General features: G+C 43.6%; 1 long non-coding RNA gene across 2 annotated transcripts; it reads right to left on the minus strand.

Moving 5' to 3' along the window:
* Nucleotides 1–9290: 9290 nt before the first annotated feature.
* On the minus strand, nucleotides 9291–15819 carry LOC119339048. 2 transcript variants are annotated; one of them, XR_005164149.1, is made up of 9 exons: nucleotides 15525–15819; nucleotides 15306–15380; nucleotides 15104–15233; nucleotides 14327–14502; nucleotides 14015–14129; nucleotides 12956–13132; nucleotides 12803–12849; nucleotides 12172–12722; nucleotides 9291–11956 (listed from the first exon to the last, which is right to left on the minus strand). It is a non-coding gene; the product is annotated as an uncharacterized LOC119339048 (long non-coding RNA). The 2 variants fall into 2 exon arrangements; XR_005164148.1 differs by lacking the exon at nucleotides 12803–12849 and having other exon boundaries at nucleotides 9293–11956; nucleotides 12172–12267.
* Between the last annotated feature and the right edge of the window lie 6905 nt (nucleotides 15820–22724).

Here is a 22724-nt window from a genome sequence, read left to right on the forward strand (position 1 = left end):
GGCGGCGGACCGGCGGTGGGGAGTGTTTTCGGGGCGGGCAGCGGGGGGCTGCTGTTTGGCCGGTGGTGGCTGGCGGCTCAGGGGTGGTGGAGGTTGAAGATGAACCGCAGGCCCTTGATTTCATATCCAACGGCTGCAAAATCGACTGACCAGAGATGAAAAAGTCAGTCGACCGGCGTGTAGCCTCACTTTGCTAGTGCGTTCAGTTTCGACAGCAAAATTCAATTTCAACAGCAAAATTCAGTTTGGACAGTTAGGTTCAGTTTCAACAGTTAAGTTCAATTTCGACAGTTAAGTTCAGAGATGAGCGGCTGATGTATTTGACATCTAGCACTTTGTGGTTATGTATTTTACGTCATGTATTGGAGATGCTATTAGAATTCCACTCAGGTTAACGTTGTTCGTTGTCTCTCTTGTCCTGCTTCAGCCTCGGCGTCGTACAACTTACCGGAGCTGCTCCAACGACGAAACCTTTCATCACAGTGGAGCAGTACCTCGGGCTTCATCTCTAGACGCCTAAGATCTTCTTCCCCTCCTCCGACAGCAAAGTCAGCCGGAGCATCCTCACTGGCCAACCCAATCACGCTGAGATCGACATGGCTTTGCCAAAGAGGTCGTACACTTGTTGCATCTCTTTTTTACTCTACATGTTATATATATTGTCCACTGAGCACACGGATTTGTTCCTTTAGTGTCTCCTTGAAAGGAAAAAATGTAGGAATTTTAATTTTCACTTGTCCTCCTTTTCAAATTCCTATTCATGAAGCACAAGACTAAGAGATAGTAACATAATAGCATTATAACCGTACATTTTCTTGTGGTTTGACTTAATCTCACCATGCTTCTTTGCATCCTGTGATCTTCCAATTGTTGTTAATCAAACACCCAGATTGGCAGAAATCCTGTGTTTTTAGATTCTCTGTTTTGCACGTGCATTCCTATCCTATTCCTATCTATTTCCTATCCCTGCATTGTTGGAATCCTCCAATTCAAACGAGCCCTTACAGAATTACTTCTCTTACAGATAGTTGTCAAAGAAAACCTTGCGTGGTTTGTCCCGGTCCTGCTGCGCCGTCGTCCACCCCAGCTCAGCTGCTCCAACGATAGAAAGGTCCAGCAGAGAAGGGATCCGGCCTCCAGACTGTCTTTCGCCGCCTCAGATCTTGTTCCCCGCCGCTGGCAGCCATGAAAATTGCATTACCATCATCAAGCGAGTAGATGACCTCGAGGACTACACGGGTCCGCAAGAGAGGTTGCACTCTTTCGTGTCTGCTTACGTTATGCATCGCTTAATATTACATGCTACTTTATCGTCCTGTTCACCGATTAGACTCTGAGTCAGCTCCAAACTAATGGTCAAACTTGAGTTTTTAAATGGTTGTGGGGTACATATCGGGGCCACTATCAATAGTATCTATCTACTATCTGGTTAATCTCCGGTGTCTACTATGAGTTTCATGTTGGGTGGGAAACAAACAGTAAAGAAGCCATTATCTATATTTATTAACTGAAGCCATTATCTGCCTGCTATTATTGGTTTTGGGTCTATCCACAGGTTGCTACCATCACTCTGGATTTCTGCATGCACTCCTTACATAATCTCACTATGTTTTATTCCTATGCATGACAGTTATTGTAAACAATGGAACTGAACATGTAGAGCAAAAGAGACGAGCCTTGCATGGAAATATAATTTCATGCAGACGTCGTTGCATGGTAGGCGCAAAGGCAGCCCCCCTCCACGCATTTCGGATTGTAATCGAGAGGAAGATATCTGTTCTGAGGGGGATTCAGAAGGAGAAGATAACTCCTATTTACCCCGTGAGGTCTTCGCTCTAACTTGGCATGCTGATTTTGGTTATATCATGCATATGGTGTCCTGCATTGCTTACTTTATACATCAAATATATCATCTGCTTAGTTTAGACATCCTTTGTGCGAATGCCATCTCTTTAGTTTATTCATCGTTTATGTGAATTATGCAACGCCACCTTGTTTAGCCAGGCATCATATATGTGAATTTTGCAATGCCATCCTGCTTAGCCAGTCATCTTATATGTAAATTATATCAGGCCATCTTTTTTTTGTTACATATTACATTCGTCAACAATGTTAGTACATTCAACTGCTCTTCGTGTGCATCAACCATTTGACACGGTGATGGAAAATTCTAGAGTGAAAACGAGGTCTTCTGAGCAGACTATGCTATCTAACGAAGCGCATATCTCGCTGGTTACGGATAGCTCCTCAGAGGAGGATTCAGAGACAGATGACCAGTCCTATTCCCCCCCGAGGTGTATGCTCTAACTTGGCAGGGTTATGTTGCTCATATCGTGCGTATGGTGTCTCGCATTGCAATGCCATTTGATTAGTTTAGACATGCTTTGTGTGAATGCCACCTGTTTAGTGTCTAATTACCATATATGTGAATTATGCATTGCCATCTTGTTGCAAGACATTATATATGTGAATTATACAATGCTATCTTGTTGCAAAGGCATTATATATGAATTATGCAATGCCATGCTGTTTAGCCAATCATCATGTATGTGAATTATATCATGCTATCATTTTTTTGTATTACGTGTTCCATTTGTCGACAACATTTGTATATTCAACTACTCTTCCTGTGCATCAGCCATTTGAAGCGGTGATGGAAGTATCTGGAGTGAAAACAAGGTATTCAGAGCAGACAATGCTACCTGCTGAAGCAGACATCTTGCTGGCTACAGAGAGCTCCTCAGAGGAGGATTTAGAGACTGATGACCAGTCCTATTTCCCCCCTGAGGTCTATGCTCAAACTTGGCAGGGTTATAGTACCCATGTCATGCATGTTGTCTTGCATTGCTTAGTTTTTACATCATATATAGATTGCCAGCTGCTTACTTGCTTACTATATAAATCATGTATTTGAATTATATCATGCCATCATGTTTACATAGTACATACACATCATCTATCTGAATTATGGCATGGCAACCCATTTAATAAAGACATCATATAGTTATATCATCTCATCTTGTTTAGTGTTTACAGTCATCATATTTAGAATTATGGCATTCTATCCATGAATGTATGTGAATTATGGCATGCCAACCTATTTAATAAACACATTATATAGTTATGTCATGTCATCCTGTTTACATAGTCTCATATTTTGAACTATGTCTTTCCATCTTTTTTAGTTAGCCATCATAATGTGAAATTGTGTCATGCTATCCTGTTTAGTTAGCCATCATATATGTGAAATTGTGTCATGCTATCCTGTTTGGTTAGACAACATAAATATGAATTATTTCATGCCCTCTTTTATTCCCCACTATCCATTGCACCTGTCTATCATACAATGTCTATACTTTCAATTACTTTTCTTGTTTATCAGCCATTTGAATTGGAGAGCATGATGGCAGTATCTAAGGGAGTAACAACACGGTCTTCAGAAAAGATAGTGCTACTAGTTGATGTAGATAGAACCACGGTTGTACTTGCCCAATGACCACATCCACCACACATAACCCAGACTCTCGCAGATTGTACCCCTACCCAGTTGGACAGAGAACTAGCTACACCCCTTTTAACCCCAACCCCGGCAGATAGTAACCCAGTTCCAGTCGACACAGCACCGTCTCCACCACAGAGCACCCAAACACGAGCGATTAGTAAGGGAACTGCAGTGCCCAAAGCACGAGGACCACCACTCCGAATCCCAACTCAATGCTTAAAGGAGCAGAAGATTTGTTCTCAGGTCAGGTTCTGTAGCTATGGTTCATACTCCTTTGCTCTTGCATTACTGTATTTACTCATACCAACTATTTTCAAATTTGAAGGATGGAATTGAAACTCCAATGGCGCAATAGGTATGTTTTAAACCTGTTTTTTAACTGGTTTGCTGTTGTAACCTGCTCTATGTTGATTTCAGTTTCAATTGAATAAACAGTTATGTTCTCATGTCATGCACATTACAAGTGTTGTTATTGCTCTATAGTTACCCACACTTATATTCTGTCTATTCTGCTTTGTCTTGAACAAATATTATTTGAACTGTGTCTCTATCTTGATTTGGCAACAAAAACTAGAATGATATAGACCATAAAGTGACCATGGCACATAGATATATGTTTGTTTCATGTTGTTATCCTATCCACTTTACTACTGAACTCATTTACCAAAATGAGTTTCATATACAACATGGTAAACATGTGATGTGTCTGCTTGTTTCTCTTTTAGAATGCGGACAAAATAGAACAGTACCGCGTTATCCAATGGTAAAGGAAGTAATGCAGATAAGGTTCAAGATAGTGAGACATCCCTGTTGGTCTCCAAGAAAGCTGATAAAAACTATCTTGACGACAGTGAGGGAACCCAAAAGTCCTGTCTTGATGTAGTGTTCGAGTTACTGGCCACTACTGCTGGCACAAGCTCTTCGAACTCGCTGCCTGAATCAGTTCGTCTTCTTGAGTCTCAACTTCAAGTTGAAAGACATCGATCAGATGTGCTGCGACAGGAAGCTGAAGGACTGAGGAAGTCCCTGCAGAATTCAGATGCATATTTCTGGTGCAACAGCAAGCGCTGGAGGATTTAAGCGCCAAACAAGAGAAAGTTAATAAGCTTGCTAAGCAACTTGCCAGCATTATGGGTATCCAGGATATTGTTTCTTGAGATCTTCTGAAGTGCTTTCAATTCTGGATTTGTTTTGCTGCAGCGTTTATTTGCGCTGGTCGCCAACTTTGACAACCAGTGTATATGATATGCTGCGTTGTTCCCTATATTTGCACTAGTGGCGAACTTTGATGCCCAGTGGATGTAATATGTGTAACAGCCGTGATAGCCTAGCATAAGTTGCTTGCTTATTTATTTCCTTGTTGTCTTGTTTATTTGTTTGCTTGTAGTCAGTGCAGTTCTTTTTAAAACTAGGCCACAATAACCATGGGCTAATATTTACTGTAGTGACACTGGGCCTCCTACGGGCCGTAGAAACAGTGGGCCTTCTACGGGCCATAGAAACAGTAGGTCTTCTACGGGCCGTAGAAACAATGGGCCTTCTATGGGCCGTAGAAACAATGGGCCTTCTACGGGCCGTAGAAACAATGGGCCTTCTATGGGCCGTAGAAACAATGGGCCTTCTACGGGTCGTATCATCAATGGGCCTTATACGGGCCGTATGACCATAACGGGCCATCGTTAATAGGCCGTATTTGATGATGCTATGGAAACGGCCCAACGTATTAATGGACCACAAACGAGCTGATGTAACCACGGGCTGAATTTGGCCCACAAGCAGAAAATGACAGTAACGGGCCGTAAGTAAACGAATGCTAGAAATGAGCCCAAGAATAAATGGGCTCTGAGAAGGCCGAAAGATAACATTTGCTGGAAACGGCCCAACTGAATAACGGGCCCTTAATGGGTATAAAGTGATATACTGTTCATTACGGGCCAGTTTCACCACGGGCCGTTAGTGGGTGTAAAGTGATACACTGTTCATTGCGGGCCAGTTTCACCACGGGCTGTTAATAGGCCAAGAGTTACATAGGGCCTCATATGGGCCGAAAGACGTCATCGGCCATACATGGGCCAGAAGTGAAAACGGGCTGGAATCATATTGGATGGCCCAGATGACGCTACTGGGCCTAATTCGGATAGGGCGTAACGGGCCTTGGGTTAGCGGGCTGTAAATGGGCTATATGCCAACAGGCCGTTACCAGGCTTTCCATGGCCGGCCCGCCACCTTTTGACCAAGTCAAATGGGCCGGCCTTTTCACAGGAATGGGCCTCTGTTGGGCCGTGCCACGTGTCGACATATCATAGGCGCCTTCTGTCCAATGAGTGGATGACATCTGTCCCAACGGTGAGCCGACACGTGTTTCCTCCAGCCAATGATGATTTTACACGTCAAAAATCCCCATTGGTCGGGGCTGTTAACGGGTTATCGGATCCAAAACCCGACCTGATAGCTTAACAGCGTTCCGTTACGGTGGATGCCATGTGTCGGTCACCCTTGACGAAAGCAGTTCTGTGACGCGCGATTTATCGTCATGGAAGTGGACACTTCCGTGATGGTAATTTTGGTAATGTCATCGAACACTTGTACGACAGCACATGTATGACTATCATGATTCTGTCATAAATTTGTCATGGATGTACATGCATGACAAAAAACGCGACCTACTGTGACAAACACGTATCATCACGGAAGTGTATTTTTTTGTAGTGTTTGTAGTCTGCCCTTCTTGGCTGGTCAAAGTGACTTCTCGGGTCACACAATTTATGCATACTTGATACTGAGTCAGCCAATTCATACCCAAGATAACATCCAACTTATCAGACTCAATAAGTATCAAGGAAGTTGGAAAACAGACTCCATTGACATTGACTTCCAGATGATGGTAGACTAGATTGCTTCTGATTAGGGATCCCGGTGTTTGTACCAGCATATTCTTGCCCAAAAGCGAACAAGGAAATTTGTTTTGGGCAACAAAACTCCAAGAAATAAAAGAGTGGGAAACCCCAGAGTCAAATAAAATCACTGTAGGTATGTTATTAACAGAAAACATACCAATGACGACTTCGGGATTCTCTTGGGCTTCATCGGCGGAGAGGTGATGAATGTATCTTGTGATGTTTTGCTGGTTCGGGCATGCCTCCATAAAATGGACTTGTGGCCTAAATATAGCATTCGACCTGTTGTTCTTGGGACACTATTTGGCATAATGTCCGCTTGCCCACAACTGAAGCAAGAATTGTTGCACAGACGCTCCTCTTGCACTGGGTTGGTTACGACATTCTTGACTTGAGCGGTGGTCTTGTTAACATTCTGTTGCCAATTGGGCTTGTATTCCACCTGAGTATGTTGCCATGTACGAGCCTTTTGCACTGGTTGTACCTCCTTCCTTGGCTCAAATTTGCGCTTGTGATTGTTGTTAGCAGACCTATTATCTGATACAAGCTTGTGCTCCCGTTCAGCAATGAAAGCCTTGTTCACCAGGGTTTGGAAGTCTGGCAAATCGAACATACTAAGAGTACACCGGAGTTGCGGGTTTAACCCACCAATAAATCTGTCAATCTTTCTTTCTTCAGTGGCCACGTCATATAGGGAGTAACATGACAGATGATTGAATTTTTGCAAATATTCACCCACAGACTATTTTCCTTGGAGGAGCGCGAGAAATTCACGCTTCTTAGTCTTCATAATTCCCGTAGGGATGTGATATTTTCAGAATCGTTCCTTGAATCTTGACCAGGTTTCTTCTTCATCAGCAGACCACATGGCTTTTTCATTCTCCCACCATATGGCAGCAGCGCCTTCAAGATAATGAGTTGCAAATGTAACCTTATCTCCTTCTTCAGTATGAGCAATCTCAAGCTTCTTCTCCATAGTTCTCAACCAATCATCTGCATCCAAGGGATCAATAGCCTGACTGAAACTGGGAGGCTTGGTCCTTTGAAAATCTGCCAGCTTGGAGTGATGACCAGGCTGATTCCCATTCTGCCCAACCACAACTTGAACACTTCTTAATATTTCAATCAGATCATTATTCCGTCTTTCCTCAAATATACGCAGAATTTGCTCAGTGGAGGGCGGATTTGGCGGTGGAGGCGGTGGTGGAACGTATGGCTCGGGTGAGTGTCCTATTTGTCGTGCGGAACAACGAACAGGAGAACCCTCGCGAATGTTGCTACTGCTACCTCCCCACGTCATCCTATTATGATTTTTTCCCAAGGCAACACAACCGAGATGAGAAGCATTCAAAAATTGGGGGAAAGCCAGCAACAAAAAGCCCGAGAAAAACCGAAATGACGAAGAAAATACGGCGAATAAAATAGAGTTCCAACATAATTATACATAGACTCATACATGAAAGATAACAACATGCCAGGTTCAACTACTCTCATACATGAAATGAAACATCATGACTCGTACGACTACATCCGTACACCATCCTGACGACTGCGGATACTCGGAAGCTCTACTACTCTGCTGGTGCTACGGGGTCCTCTCCTGAAGCGGACTGGGATCCTGAACTGACATGGTTAACTGAGATCTCCGGCTTAAAGGTGACACGACGACGCTGCCTCGAGGGCTCTCCCTCTGGGGCAGGTGGAGGCTAAAGCATTGGGGCTACGGGACTGGTGAGAAGTGAAACCCACTCAACAGGAGCACTAAGTGGACTCACGGTCGTGGTGCCCGAGCTACTCAAAGGAGTAACCAGTGAAACAGGGAACTAGAACTGGCAGGATTATAGGGAGTAAATCCTACAGATGCTGGAGTAGTGACTGATCTAGTAGAGGCTAAAGCAGTATGGGTACGAGTCAGCTCTCGAGCCAGCTCCTATATCATAAGATAGCTAGCAGTTATATAACGAGAAAGGTGGCTAGAAACACTATCAGACTCCGGATCAATGATAGGGAAACGGACACGACCATTATCGTGCAGAGAAGGATAGTAGTGGAAACCTGGGTGGTTCTGCATCTGGACCTCGTTGTAGCGAAGCTCAACAAGCACCTCGAATGCAGCAAACTGGACAGTCCGAGAAGCGGTAGAAGCGTAACCACTCAGAGAGGTACGAGTGTAAGTGCTGGAATCGGAACTGGTGTGCAGAGTAACCATGGCGTGATACTCATACACTGAGTCAGCTAGACGCTCCCGATACACACGACAGGCTGGGTCGTCACCGAGGGGGTACAGTCGACGCCACACGTTACAAAGGAGATGTGGCGACGTGTACGGCATCAGCTGCAACTGGCACGGATACGGCATCGGAGCCATCTACACTCACAACCATTAGCAGGTTAGCATGAAAATAAAATCAGTGCATGCAATGCAACAACCATCTACAAATGCTACCGGCACTCAACTACAACTCGTATCTAGCGTCCGGTTAACTCGTCGTAGTCTAGCACGGCCTACAGTTAGCGCGGCTCTGATACCAAGCGTTGTGGCACCCCGGCTCAGAGCAACCGGTTTACCATGCATTGCCAGCCCAGAGACCTTGTCTTTTGGCAACACACAATAACTTGGTACAGAAAACAACCGCTTTATTGATGCTAGCGGATCAGAATTTATATTACAACAGTTGGTGAGGCCAAGCGGCACACAAGGTGCGGCTGAACAATATGTACATTATTTAGTAAACATAAAGGGGCCTCGATCATGACAACTACGCGGCATCGGAACAACGTCGTAGCGGAACTCCATAGCACAGGGACACCGATGTGGACACGATCTAGACTCGGACAACACTCCTTTCCAACGGGACTTTCCTGAAATCTGGCATGACACGCCAGGTTAGTACATTGAATGTATTTGCAAGCTCACAACAAGCATAAACATAATGACAAACAATATCATTCGCACAGACTAGCCAATAAACTGTGTGTACTAATAGAAATCTACTTAGTTATAGTTAACACAAAATGTCATTTACATGTCAACCTAGTTGTTTTATTAAGCAATATGTTCTAGTTACTACACATAGTTTATTTAAAACAAAAAATATTGTATTCAATATGATATTATAAAACTTTGATTTCTGAAGTAGCACGACACTTTAGAGACATACCTGAAAGCCAAGTCATGTTTCCCCATCACTTGTAACCTTTAAGTGCTTTTTTGCATAGGAACGTAGTGCGACCTATTGGTTCCCTTGGACTACTGCCCTTTGACTAACAATATTAGAACATATCTAGCTAGTCACGAACGGACACTTCAATGCTCTATCAAAACTTTTGTTCTTAAAGCCAACCCATATTGGTTGGAACATTTGATTGCAATATGAGTGATTGCTACTCCCTCTGTTCCTAAATATAAGCTGTTTTAGAGATTACAAAACTGTGTGATTAATTTTTGGCTGGTCTATAGCTTAGTAGTCAAAAATACTTAGCCAACTCTCTGCATTAGAAACTAATATAACAAACTATATATTACAGTAAAAACAGAGTAGATCATTGATAAATCATATGAGACATTTGCCATATGGCAAGGATGCGCTTTTGAATGCGCTTTTGGATATATAGGAAAAAGTCTAGGGAGAGGAGAACTAATCAGTCATGAATAGTTTTGACATTTCCACTTGATTTCCATTAAACTAACTCTGTAGTAAAAATCATGAAATGATGCTACTATTTGGGAATACATTTACAGAAAAGCAGTTGTGGTTTTAAGGATGGCTATGCATAGCTAATCGCACAAAACAGTTGATAATCTAAAGTAAAACCATGTGAAATGTTGTGCCCATGTATCATGTGAAAATGTTGTTCATTAATGCATACTCCCTCCGTCCACGAATAAGTGTACTTTTAGCTTTTGTCCTAGGTCAAAGTTTTAAAATTTTGACCAACTTTATAGAGAAAAGTACTAGCATTTATGACACTAAATTAATATCACTAGATCTATTTTGAAATGTACTTTCATAATATATCAATTTGATGTCATATATGTTATCACTCTTTTGTATATAGTTGGTCAAAATTTCAAAACTTTGACTTAAGATAAAAGCTAGAAGTACACTTATTCGCGGACGGAGGGAGTAGCTAAGGAAATCTGAGCCAATAATATAATCTTAGAATAAACCAACATTAAGCCTCACTCCTCGAGGCCCAAGAAGATGTTATAAATCACTGTACCTTGTGTCCATGATTTCCTGCCACTCATCATAAGCACCAAGGAAGAAATGTTAGGTGTATGTCCAAAGGATAAAATGATGGCAAGTTGTTATATTGTATTCACCCTTTCCATTCCAAATTGTTTCTACAAATCATGTCTAGTATTATATCTCTCACGAATTTCCAACAATTTAATTTATATGTAGAGTTAACTTGCACTACTTGATAGCATGTAACTAATTTCTCAATTTGGTGGAATGTTAATGGCGAAATAGTAAATTGATATATCTAAAAGAGCCAGAGATTTTACATATGTTTGGTGTGATGTACACCTACCTAAATTTAGAAGTTTAGGAACAAATCATGCAAAAAACGCATTGCTTTGATCACACCACACATATAATGTTACCTTATACACATGTAATTTATTAAAATACCATGCCTAGAAGTAGCTTGATATAGGAGCGAACCCAGTTCTCCGCCTTCATCTCTATATATTTGCTGGGATTGTTGATCACTTATTGAATGCACAGAGAGGCCATCATGAGATTTTTGTAGAAAGGGAAACAAAATATAAGTCCCATCAATAATTTTTGGCTTTTGAGTACTAAATTATATAATGGAAAACAAAGTAGCTTACTTGTCAAATATTTTCGGACTTCCGTATCTGGAGGGTACCCTATATTCATATAGAGGAGATATATAAAGTCATACAGGTAAATGGAAGGTTAGAATCACTCACCTTAAGCACATCCATCATTGTAAGCTCATACTTTACCAAATAACTTTTAGACGAATTTGAAAATGACCAATTCTTCTGCCAATCACAGCTGCGACAACCTGTCATACACATGGGCATCTCAAGTGACAGAACCATAGCCCTGGCCCTCGGCATGTACTATATATACTAGATGACCCGGTTGCGCCAATGGCGCAAGAAGCAAATTAGAAAGAATGTTAGTAGTGAGTAAGTAAAAGATGTAACTGGAAATATAATGCAATGTGGATTGTATTACATCATGTATTAACCACAAATCATGAAATCAATACCAGAGAACCAAATAATGTCACCACCTCTGTACTAACAACCAACATTTTAGCATAAGGAGTATCACAGGAGTGTTTAATTGCACATCAAGAGTATCACAATTACAACTAAAGAGGCATTGTCCTCACTGCTGTCCCTGAGCCCTTCACAGAGTTTCAAGCCTCGCAACTTCTTCCTCCAGCTCTGCACATGACCCTCGGTTACGAACCTCATCCCTCAACTATGATTATTTCAAGATGAAATCAACATGCTATTTCTCTCACATGGAACATGTTTAGAATTTAGTCAGTCTCGCTAATCTTTCAGCTACAAAGGCAGAAAGAAAAATGGCATAATCAATAACTAAAAAAAAACTGGAACAATAATGCTTGTAACAATAATGGCTATATTTTTATCATCAAATTTCAACAATAGATATCTCTCCTCCTATATCCCTCAAAGAGCAAAAATAACAAAATGAACTTTGATGTACACAAACACATTCAAATAAGCAAATCAGAGCAAGGCAATATGCATCATACCTTCAGGATGCCAAGCGGTCGATTAGTAATGCTAAAATGAACCCATCAGCATACCTCCCACCTAATTTTATTGGCCCTATCTCTTCTTTCTCAAGTCTGCACTCGTTCAACCAGTAATCCAATTAGTTATACATGCACACAATAATCAATAGTTTCCCTTCTCCCTATTTCTAATTTGGAAAAATCACTATATTTTTCCCCTATTTGTAGTTTACACTGAAATCTGAAACCAGTGTGTGGAAGTATGTTTAAACACCCAGCCAAAAATCTGAGAAAAGCAAAATAAGAATTTGAATGCCCAAGGAAAATTAAACTTGCTCTCTCTCCCTATTCTCAGCCATACATGCACCAGACAACACATATATATATATATATATATATATATATATATATATATATATATAGAGAGAGAGAGAGAGAGAGAGAGAGAGAGCGAGAGAGAGAGAGAGCGAGAGACGATCAAATAATTTTATAGGTCCTCCTTGACTTGGCCGCTTCAAGCTGTGCTAGAATCCATGGGATGGCAGAACACCTTTTTTAGTACAAGCACACTGCAAGCCACCATCCACCCTTGCTTATTAATGAAATAAAATAAAGTATTCCAAGAACATGGAACAGTTATAAAAAGTACCGATATCATGTATGCATCGTTCTGATGTAGAGGCCGGGGATCTCCCCCTTTTCGAAAAAAAAGTATATAATACAAAAATAAATATTCTTTGGAAGGATATAGTCATAGATATATCAAATAGACATAGTATACGTTCCAATGATAATGTCATACCTGTAGAAGAGACATATCCTCAAGAAACGGTGCTCCAAATGAATATTGCCATATTTGTCCATAGTAAATAATCCATTACAGCAGAAATCAGAAGCCAACATCAGTGTGGTTCGCAATAAGAGGAGGCCATTCTGTTCATGCCTAGCAGTAGCACAACAGCGACATGAAGACAACCTACTTTACATGGCAAAAGATCCAAGTAAGAAGAAAATCTAATGTCATATATGGATACACTTGAGTTGTTATAAATACTTAGGAATTCAGGATGGCAAATTTAAGCAAGAAAAACACACTGGAGCTGTTATATTTACTTAGGAATTCAGATTATTGCGTTTCCTATAGAGGCCCTATAACCTGAATAAACGTAGCTGCACATAAGATCAAGTAAAAAAAAGCGTTAGTAAATTCATGAAAGGAAGATGTGAACATAAAAGTCATGACAGAACTGTCTAGATTTTGTATCAGCCAGTCATATATACAGGACCAAGAAGACTGCACCCAAAGTTTGATATTTCAATCAGCTTAATTAATAATTATTTGGCACGCATCTTTGACACAGCACTGCCTTTAACTGTGTTCTGCGCCACAGAAAACACAAACTAAAATTGATAAAGTTGAGAAAAATAAGGGTACATATATTGCATTAGTAAACAAATAACAATAGAATGTACTTTTATGTAGAATTAAAAGTGTGGAGAGAAAATAAATAAACCCGAGGGAAAACTATCTATTAGTCCTCATAAATCAAAACACAACATCTTCATGCTTTCTCAGTCAACAGTCTACTCAAATGTAATTAATATATAGCAGATCAATGACAAAAACACGTGCCAAAACATGCCGACCAAAATAAAGAGGTAGAAAGCCTATTTTAAATCCATGACTGGTTACAAAGTTGCATCAACCTACTACATTAAATATATAATGGCAGTTCTGGATGTTGCTTAACATGGAGCATAGTTTGATGGTGCAGTGCAACCTCATAAACTCTGCATACAACAACCTGTAAAGAAATATGAACCAAAATAAAGTGTCATTGCTTCAAATGATATAACATACCAGAACGCCATTTCTTCATATCCCATCTCTCGAACAGAGGCATGCCGAATCCTTCCAGTAAGAGGTTGCCAGTGCGTACATCAAGCCATTGGCGAAAAGAACCGGAGAGACCAACCTGCAAAAATAATTGCAATTCTTTTACAGCAACGAATCTTGTGCAAGCAAATGACGTGAAGGGAACAAAAGATAAGCAATCTACATGGTTAATGAGCAGTTAATGAGCAAAGGTGCTCCAGGGCAGAAGGAACTACACACAAACTCATGGAGAAGCAACCTGAAATTAGTAAAACAAAGTGGCAGCTAGAAACTAACCTGAACTAATAAGAACATGCCATGGTAAAGCATGAGAAACAAATACGGCGCATTTTTTTTAGTGATGTAGGGTCACGGCCTTGTTGGCGAGGTCCGCAACTCCTTCTCCGGTCCTCTCTGCTCTCCTCTGCCTCATCTCATAACTACTTCTACCAATTGTTGATTGGGCTCGGTTGCTGTCAAAATCAAGACAATTGCATTCAAGCACAACGCAGTAACTTATTCAAGAAGGAACAACAAGCTATAGACCATGAATTAACTCTGTAACAACTATAGGGAAACTAAATCTAGCTTAGACTGACTATGTGTATTGACACCAATATTTCCATCAGTTAACCGGATTAACAATTCATAATGAATACATTACTCAACACTGGTATACCCAAACCCCAATCAGATGAGTCAGAGAACTATTGAAAAAGAATACCATCTCTAAAGAAGAATGCAATTCTAAAAATGCTTGGAGATTCTTGTTAGTCTTAATAAACACCTTTTTTCTCAAAGAATTATATAAGAACACGCTTCACTTCAGATCCAAGACATGATGTACTTTCTCCAAATGGTGCTAGCTAACAACACCTTCATACTCTAGAAAGAACCCAAGAGAAATAAGCTCAATGCACCACCCAGGTAAACCAGAATGGAAACCACAATATACATTTTCTATGTATCACATATAAAGAAACCATCATGATTGCACAGATAGCAGCCCCTGATTAATGTGAATATGAGAGAGAAATGGGAGCAGAGTGGGCTGGAAGTACAAAGAAAACTAACCTTAGGTAAGTTGCTCACTAATGATGCAGAATCTAGAGGTACACATTGATGATGCAGAACCTGGAGGACACCTGGTCATATGCACTCCGCCAGTATCTACCTCCTCCATAGGTGAAGACCTGATTTTACTCTGAATCAAAGAGCAGCCCCTTGAAGATAGGAAAATGTAAGCAATTAATTGTCAGATTATGAATTACCTCACCTTTGCTCTATTGCTAGTCAACCAAATTGACTCCGGTGTGCTGCCGCAAATGTGGTGCTATGCCCAAGGAAAAAGCTACAGAGAAGGAAGAAGAAACCAGTGAAGAAGGGATCTAAGTTTTCTGCTGAGTATAGGAAAATCTATGGAGAATCATTGTTATAAGAAAAATAAAATCAACAAGACATGAATAGGAAAGAAGAGGATGGAAGAAGAACAAACCTCAATGACATGAACGGAGCAGAGGAAGCAAACTCGTTGACTCGGACTTGAGGGCGACGTGAGGAGGCAGGGGAGGAGGAACCGCTGGCGAGCAGGAGGGATGGAAAGAGGGAAGAGGACGAATCAGAGAGAGAATGAAAGGGACGGCGTCCTTCCCTGCCTCGTACCCTCCCCAGATCGGGGCCCGAAGCAGCCGCTCCTGCCTCCGCCTTCTCGCCCCTAGCCAGCGCGGCGTGAGGGGCGGCGACCCGGCGAGCCCGGAGAGAGAGAGAGAGAGAGAGAGAGAGAGAGAGAGAGAGAGTACCTGAGAGAGAGAGGGAGCGCGCACACACGGAGCAGCCGCAGCTCGGCGTCGAGGAGGCACAGAGACGGCCGGCCCCCCACCTCCCTTCCTCCTCTCCCGATCCAGGAGCGGATCGAGCCGCCACCAACCGCCAGGTCGCGCCCGACCTCGCCGGCGCAGGCCGACAGCAGCCGTTGACCCTCTCCTGTCTGCTGCCTCACCTCCCTCTCCTCTTTCCTCTCACTTTCTCCATCGCGGACGGGGGGCGGCGGCGGCGGCGCATGAGGAACGAGGGTCGCGGGGTGGGCTAGGTCTGCTGCCCGCTCACCTTTTATCACGCGACGAGCGTGGTGCGGTGGTTTTTTCGCTCGCGTGGTGCGCTGCACCCCCACGCGCGGCGCGGTGCGGTGGGCTTTTTTCCCTCGCATGGTACCGTGCGCTCGATGCCTTCGTTGTGACTACCTACCCCTTCATCCTTTATAAGTTAGATTATCAACAGCCTATTACACATTCAGAGGCTATTGATGCAAAAAGTATAATATTTCTCCAAATAATTACTTGCTTGAGTGGTCAAAAAAAGCACTTGCGTACGTGAGCAAAATAAACTGTGTTACAAACTAGAACAAACCTAATTAGGATATGTGGGTGAGACCAAGCAAATCCAGTATTGATTAATTACTTGCTAGCATTGTCCCCAACCGCCCAATACTATTACACATCTGTGTTATCACCATGCACGTCCAAGGCTGCAGTGCCTCTGCAACTCCATCTGATCCCACACGTGCCACTTCTTCCATTACATGGTGCAAATCCAGCTCTTCAGTATATGTACCTACAGTTGTAAGAAAACAAATACAACTTTCCATATCAGTGTATGTACTTATTATATATACCAACTTTTGTAAGAAAAGAAATACAAAATCTTCTAGTATATTTTTCACTAACTCCTCACGAATCACAACAGGCTAGCTGCTCGGCATGGTATATATATTTCTCATCTCTATCTTGCTAGTGATGCAAGCCTGTTGTTCCAAATCAAGTGGCATAGATGGCCATGCATAAGGAAAGCTTGTTCTCAGTGTGCATGCCATATCTGATAGCGGTGGGGGCAAACGTTCAAGACGCACATTAGCAAGGTCAAAGCTGCAGGTCAGTCGTCTAGAAAGGCAGAGGGCAGTCGTGGTGACGCCATGGCGCACGGACAGAGAGCTGCGTTATTAGGTTGTGGCACCCATAGCGATTAGGCAGTTGCGACGTTCTTCGTCATGGCGGAAGCAACACTTCCACTTCCTCGTGGTCGGAAGCAGTCCACAGCAGACTGCCGTCGTTGCCGGTGCCATGTGGTCGTTGGCCCTTGTTTCTTGTTTCCGAGGAAGGTAGACCGCCGTTCTTGCCGTTGCCATGATTTTTCTTTATGAGGAGGCTATAGATGAGACGACACATAATTCTGAAGATCAACGGCAGGTGATGATCTGTCCGCATAGAAATTAAACATACAGGGAGACATCAAAGTTAGGATCAGGTGGTCAGTAAGGATTTAGGAGGCGACTTCATTCCGTTCAGACCTAATTTCTCAGTCGTAGCTATTGATCCGTGCTTACATACGGTCCTGCTCCGAGGCGCTAGGGGCAGGCGGCCAAATCTGAAAGTCATCCTGTTGGATTTGTTAGTCGCGTACCTGAAAGTCGTGATGCTATGAAACGGACGAAGATTGGAATATAGAGCGACTGGATTAACTGGAGTAGTGCCATGCTATGAATTCTACGATGTGGCTAGAAAGGGGATCGAGAGAGACACATGGAGAGGCGAGGAGAGGCGGCGGCGGAGGATACACATTTACACAGGGAGATGCAAGGGGAAGCGGCGGCGGAGCGAGATTGTCGCTGGGTTGCTGAAGCATGCATGGTGTTGTTTTACGTAGTAGATTGAATCAGGCGGCGGCGGAGGAGACACATGGAGAGGCGAGGGGAGGCGGTGGCGGAGCGAGATTGTCGTTGGGTCGCTGGAGGATGCATGGTGTTGTTTTACGCAGCAGATTGAATCTGACCTCATGTCTCCGTGAACAGTTTTTTTCTGTAAAGTGCAATGGACAGATTTTTTGACGTACATAGCATCAGGTTAGATTTACGTGCATCTTGGTCAGATTGGCTCTTATTTTTTCCGCCAAGCAACCGCCAGATTAAGATAGCTTGATCACATAGATCAAGCGATTAAGTTAATTTTGATTTTGTGGTCAGGTTAAGATAGCTTGATCACATAGATCAAGCGATTAAGTTAATTTTGATTTTGTGGTCCAACCGTGAAAAGGTGTGCTCTCGCTAGATTGATTCATGGAGGCCATATAGAGACCAACCGTGAAAGGATTATGTTAGTTCTCTTGAAAAAAAAAGTGTGGTTAATCTACACCATAATAACTCGGCCCCACCAGATTAAGGGCTCCTAATTACTGATTAACATGATAATTTCTTGGAAGTCTGTAATTAGTATAGGTATAGATAGATGCAACAATATATCCAACATGCTGTGACCATGCTCTTGTGATAACCATCCCTCACCATGCTCTTGTGATAACCATCCCTCAGACTGGCTTGTCAAAGGTGATCGTTCCTGGATCACAAACATGCCAACCCAGAGACATCTCGTGATCCTTCCAGCGATCACAACCACGACTAATAATTGGCCTCAGACTGTGATCCTTACGACGATCACAACCACGGCCAATATTTGGCCTGTGATCCTTACGGCGATCACAACCACGACCAATAATTGGCCCGTGATCCTTACGACGATCACAACCACGACCAACATCTGGTCCAAATCAACACGATGGCCTTCCCGCCACCAACACAATGCAAACCTCATACTTAGTGTGCAAGATTTTTTAAATGTCGACCCATGGTGTGACCTACTTTCGAGCGTGTCCTTAACCGTGGACTCGGCTATCGATAGATTAATACACTCTGCAGAGGTAGCGCACTGGACCCACACCACGAAACCCATGGCCTCGCACTCCCATTCGGGTGGACCAACGACATTCCGATGAAACCCCTCCATTGCCATGACACTCTCCCGACCACTCCGACTCACTCCCCATCGGGCTAGTCCTGGGTGGCCCCGTGTCTATCAAAGACACAACGACCACCGTCGTGGCCAAATGATCCCACACGGGGACCCGGTACCAAAAACTCAACAACGGGCACACAAGGTTATGCCTGCTTACCAGGCCAGGGTACATCACACCCATAAGCTTCCCTAGTTGGAAGCACCAACCAGAGGCATGACAATGAAACGAATAAAGGTCGTCCCATACCGGCAAATGTGGTTGCACTCGGAAAGACTCGATTCAGCGACACCATGACCCGGTCAACAACATATTAAAGTTGAGTTATTATTAGGTTCAACTTAAAGTGAAAATAACCGGCGTCATAATGCCATGACATGCATCACCAACATATGCATCACATATCAACGGAATTGAGTGAGTCAACTATGCTCACACTGAGCATCAACAACTCATGATGCTTCTCTGGTTAAGATCAAGCCTCACTTCAACCAGAACCTTTTCTAGCAAATTTATCATTTTTACTCATGCAAGAAAATAATTCCACTAATTATTCATATCCATAGCCATATTATTCTTTCATCACCCAAAAATTAAATCCTTGCTAGTTTACCAACTAAGTTCACTTCAAACTTTCTGTAAATCAAGCATATTCACTTTAACAAGCATATAACAGAATATAATTAACATATTAATAATTTAAATGCACGCATAATCATTTTTTCAAGTAGAAAATCACAAATATTGTAGTGGCACTATGAAAATGTTGCTGTGGCTTGCCTTAGTGCAGATGAGGTTCACAATACTCCCAGTGATCCTCAAGACAAGCCTGATCTTCTGAAAATATTTAAAAACGCAAAAAGGAATCATTAAGAAACCTTCTGAAATTCACCAGAAAATCTAGACAGCAGGGAAAAATCCCATCTTTGGTGAGCTGCTAGATTTTTGGACAAAGAACACAATGCAAAAAGAATCAAATCACTTGGACTTATGGTTAAAAAGTTTTGGCCGTTTGAAGTTCTCTGGATTTAAATGAAATTTGAATTAAAAAATAAACAGACTGGGGGGAGGGTGACGTCGAAGGCGTAAAAGCCCAGGGCGCCACCACTCGTACCGCTTCACGCGCGTACAGAGTGGCTGAGCGGGCCCTGCTAGTTAGGTGAGGTGGAGGGGGAGGGGGAAACAGGGAGCAGCGAGGCTTCGCTGGAGCGCACGCTAGCGGCAAGGGCTCTTGGGCCAAAACGAGAGGGAGGGATCGAGAGAGGAGACGGAGGCGCACCTGCCCGTACCCGTAGAGTGGCTAGGGGTGGTCGGACGACACCGGAATCGGCCTCTGCAATGTAGGCAGAGAGCAGAGGTCACCGGAGATGAAGACGACGACGACTAGGGGCGACTCCAGGGGATCCAACCGAGCGGAACGACACCACCGGAGAGTGGCGGAGGCCCTGGAAGGGTTTCCCTGGCCTGGTAGGGGCTGGAGCTGCGGGAACGACCTGAGGGGATCGCCGGCGAGCTTGAGCTCGGGGACGGAAGCCCGCAGCCTGCCCGGCCGGGCTACGGCTTTCTACGTGCTTGTGGAGTGTGTGGGAGTGGATGAGGGTGCTCGAGGAGGCTGGGGGTGGCCGTATTTATAGGCGAGCGGCGAGAGGGCTCGGGCTCCGCCGTTGGACACCTGGCCGTGGCGCCCGGCGATGAACGACGTCAATGAGAGAGGGGGAAGAAGACGTAGCTCACGCGGGGACTGTTGGCGGACGGGGACGAGCACAGGGGCGAGAGGAAGACGACGAGCACAGTGCACCGCACACTGTGGCATTGGTTGGACCATGCCCGTGCCCGCTACGGCGAGCTCCGGCGTCGGTGAGTGCCAGGGCGGAGTTAAGTGAGTAGAGACAGTGATGGTGGCGCGGTTTGGCACGCTCGGGCAGGAGGGGCAGCGAGCACGCGCGCAACAGAGCGCTCGGCGGCACTCAAAGCGCGTGTTTTGCATGCCAGCACACCTGGATGAACGCGGTCACCGCGTGAACTATGACCTCAGGCTGACCTAAGCCCAAACTTCATGTCTTGTGTGTAGTCCGTGGTAGTTTTGAGTGTTAGCACGCTTGGGTTTGGGTTCAGGTGCAGTAGAAATGGTTTTACACTTCGGGTAAGTTTCTGGACAGTAACTTTGAGAGTTTACTGTGGTCAAACCACTGGGAGTTGAGGGCTGAGCTTTGGAGGCTAGCCAATGTTTACTAAGGTGAAGATGCACAAGAAAAACCAGCTAAAATGGATCAAGTAAAATGGTAGTTGCTGTAGAAACTACCATTTCTGTCCAGAAATGAAAATATTTTCTGTAGCCAAAATATTCCAAAAAGTGATGATATATTTTTGCTTAGAAAGTTCCCTAGGGTTCCAAGAATAATTGGGATTTTTCTCAGAATTTTATGGGCGAGAAAAATTGGGGTTGCTTTGGAGCACATTGAGCTAGCTAGGGTTTAGGAGGGAAAATGAATATTTTCATTAAAGAAAAATATTCCAAATGATATTATGAGGTGAAACAGAGATGGAGTTATGGTTTTAGAGGGAGAAGAAGCACTTGGGTGAAAGTCAAGGGGTACCCAAGTGGTTAAGTCCAAATGAAAGGATTCAAAAACTCCAAACTCAAATTCAAACCAACTGAAAATCAGGCAAAGAAGAGGGGGCAAAAACCAGGCTGTCACATCCATTGTAGCATAGTTGTCGTCTCGCCAACTATTGCTACTATGACTATCGCTACCGCTTAGTGATAAAGTCAAGAAATTACATGGTGATTGCATTTCATACAATAAAGTGACAACCATATGGCTCCTGCCAGTTGCTGATAACTTTGTTACAAAACCTGATCATCTCATACAACAATTTATATCTCATCATGTCTTAACCATATCACATCACAACAAGCCCTGCAAAAACAAGTTAGACGTCCTCTACTTTGTTGTGGCAATTTTTACGTGGCTGCTATGGGCTTCTAGCAAGAACCGTTCTTACCTACGCATCAAAGCAACAACGATTTTTCATCAAGTGTGCTGTTTTAACCTTCAACAAGGACCAGCCGTAGTCAAACTCGATTCAACTAAAGTTGGAGAAACAGACACCCGCCAGCCACCTGTGTGCAAAGCACGTCGGTAGAACCAGTCTCGTGACCGCGGTCATGTAATGTCGGCCCGGGCCGCTTCATCCAACAATACCGCCAAATCAAAGTAAGACGTTGGTGGTAAGCAGTATGACTATTATCGCCCACAACTCTTTGTGTTCTACTCGTGCATATATCATCTATGCATAAACCTGGCTCTGATACCACTATTGGGGAACGTATAATTCAAAAAGTTTCCTACGGTCATGCAAGATCTATCTAGGAGAAGCATAGCAACAATACGGGAGATTGTGTTCACCTACCGTCGTAGACCAAAAGCGGAAGCGTTTAGTAATGCGGTTGATGTAGTCGAGCGTCTTCACGATCCAACCGATCCAAGTACCGAACATACGACACCTCCATGTTCAGCACACGTTCAACATGATGACATCCCTCGAGCTCTTGATCCAGTATAGGGTCGATGGAGAGTTCCATCAGCACGACAGTGTGGTGACGGTGTTGATAAAGTTACCGGCGCAAGGCTTCGCCTAAGCACTACAACGATATAACCAAGGTGTTAAACTGTGTAGGGGGGCACCGCACACGACTAAGAGATTGTCTGTTGTGCTTTGGGGTGCCCCTACCCCCATATATAAAGGTGGGAGGGAGGAGGTGGCCGACCTAGAGGGGCGCTTCAAAGGGGGGAGTCATACTAGGACTCCTTAGTCCTAGTAGGATTCGCCTTCCTTTCCAGAGTAGGAGAAG

Source organism: Triticum dicoccoides, chromosome 7B (genome assembly GCF_002162155.2).
Source record: "Triticum dicoccoides isolate Atlit2015 ecotype Zavitan chromosome 7B, WEW_v2.0, whole genome shotgun sequence".
In the NCBI taxonomy this organism is placed as follows: Eukaryota; Viridiplantae; Streptophyta; class Magnoliopsida; order Poales; family Poaceae; genus Triticum; species Triticum dicoccoides.